The sequence below is a fragment of the Lissotriton vulgaris genome, chromosome 4_2, assembly GCF_964263255.1.
Source record: "Lissotriton vulgaris chromosome 4_2, aLisVul1.2, whole genome shotgun sequence".
NCBI lineage: Eukaryota > Metazoa > Chordata > Amphibia > Caudata > Salamandridae > Lissotriton > Lissotriton vulgaris.
In genome coordinates, this window is record NC_141692.1 from 3,240,001 (window position 1) to 3,242,500 (window position 2,500).

Here is a 2,500-nt window from a genome sequence, read left to right on the forward strand (position 1 = left end):
CCCCGGCGGGCGGGCCCGGGTGCTGCCTGGACCCGTCTCAGCATGGCCAGACCTCGCGGAGGCCTGCCTGAGCAAACTCGGGGGAAAAGGCCCATCGGTGATGGGGCTGAGCGGCAGGTGCGTACTCGGGCCCCTCGGGGCCCCGGCGGGCGGGCCCGGGTCCTGCCTTCCCCGGATTCAGAACCGCCGGACCTATCGGAGGTCGGACTGTAGGAAAAAACTCGGAGAAAAGGAACCATCGGGAAGGGGCTGAGAGGCAGGTGCATTCCCGGGCCCCTGGGGGCCCCAGCGGGCGGGCCCGGGTGCTGCCTGGCCCCGTCTCAGCATGGCCAGACCTCGCGGAGGCCTGCCTGAGCAAACTCGGAGGAAAAGGCCCATCGGCAAGGGGGCTGAGCGGCAGGTACGTACCCGGGCCCCTGGGGGCCCCGGCGGGCATGCCCGGGTCCTGCCTTCCCCTGATTCAGAATCGCAAGACCACACGGAGGTCTGTCTGACCCTCTCCCTACTAATCCGGAGGAAAATTACCCCCCTTTCTTGTAATCCGTGCACTTGAGGTGACAGAGGGGACCCAAGGCGCGAAAGTGCCCGACCTCCTGGAGCCCTCGCTGGGATCCGGGAGGCAAATGGCACCTCATCGGGACTTCCAGGGAAGTTCGGCCATCTGGTCGCCCCCCATAGGAAAGCATTGCCGGAGACCAGATGGCCGAGGCGATCCTGGAGACCAGATGGCCGAGGGGATCCTGGAGACCAGATGGCCGAGGGGATCCCGGAGACCAGATGGCCGAGGGGATCCCAGAGACCAGATGGCCGGGCACGAAAGTCAAGCCAGCCTATGTCACTCTGCGCCCCTACGAAAAAGTGAGCTGGCGTCAGGGAAAGGGCGGGTTGGGGACCGGAGGCCCAGGGCCTAGCACCCGACCCGGGGCCCGGACGGGCCCCTGGACCCAGCCTGGGCTCTAATGCCCGGAGACGCAGGGGAAGCCTCCCCGGGCCCTCCGGACCCCGTCCCAGGCACCCTGCCACGCAGCAGGACCAAGGACAGAGCCCGGGATGGGGAGGCCGCCCTCCCCGGGCCCTCGGGGGCCCCGGCCGAAGCTCCTGAACTCAGTCCGGCAAGGGGAGGCTTCCCGGGCACAACGGAGCCCCGTCCCGGGGCTTTGGCAGTGTGGCATGTCGGTGGACGGCGCCCAGGGCCGTAGCACACAACCCGGGGCCCGGCCGGGCCCCTGGACCCAGCCGGGGCTCCCGGGCCCGGAGGCGCAGGGGAAGCCTCCCCGGGCCCTCCGGACCCCGTCCCGGGCACCCTGCCACGCAGCAGGACCAAGGACAGAGCCCGGGATGGGGAGGCCGCCCTCCCCGGGCCCTCGGGGGCCCCCGCCGAAGCTCCTGAACTCAGCCCGGCAAGGGGAGGCTTCCCGGGCACAACGGAGCCCCATCCCGGGGCTTTGGCAGTGTGGCATGTCGGTGGATGGCGCCCAGGGCCGTAGCACACGACCCGGGGCCCGGCCGGGCCCCTGGGCTCCCAAGCCCGGAGGCGCAGGGGAAGCCTTCCCGGGCCCTCCGGACCCCGTCCCGGGCACCCTGCCACGCAGCAGGACCAAGGACAGAGCCCGGGATGGGGAGGCCGCCCTCCCCGGGCCCTCAGGGGCCCCGGCCGGAGCTGCTGAACTCAGCCGAGCGAGGGGAGGCTCCCCGGGCTCGAAGGAAACCACGTCCTGGTCCTTTGTCAGTGCGGCAGGCCGGGGGACCGGGCCCAGGGCCGGGGCACCCGACCCGGGGCCCGGCCGGGCCCCCCGGACCCCATCCAGGGCTTCCTGCCACGCGGCAGACCCAGGGACGGATCCGGGGCTGGGCCGGCATCCTGGCATGTCCAGCTGCCGGCTGAGGACCGCTAGGCCGAGGGGGGTCCCAGGAATACCTTGTCCCTACCAATCTGGAGGAAAATTACCCCCATTTCTTGTAATCCGTGCACACGAGGTGACAGAGGGGACCCAGGGCGCAAAAGTGCCCGACCTCCTGGAGCCCTCGCTGGGACCTGGGAGGCGAATGGCACCCCATCGGGACTTCCAGGGAAGTCCGGCCATCTGGTCACACCATAGGAAAGCATTGCGGGCGACCAGATGGCCGAGGCGAGAGGGGCGACCAGATGGCCAGGAACGAAATGTCGCCAATCTGTCTGCCCCAGGCCTGTAGGGCTCAGGAGCTGCGGGGGCCCCTGGGCTCCGGGACTGCAGGGCTCGGGGACTGCAGGGCTCCACGGCTGCAGGGATCCACGGCTGCGGGGCTCCGGGGCTCCAGGGCTCCAGGGCTCGGGGGCTGCAGGGCTCCAGGGCAGCAGGGCTCCGAGGCTCCGGGGCTCCGGGGTTGCAGGGCCCGGGACCCATGGAGCCCGTCCCGGGCTCTTCCCCACGCCGCGGGTCGGAGGAGGGAGCCCCCGACGCCTGGGAGGTGTTGCCTGGGGCACATCCCATTTGTTCCCTGGAAGGTGATCGCCAGCACA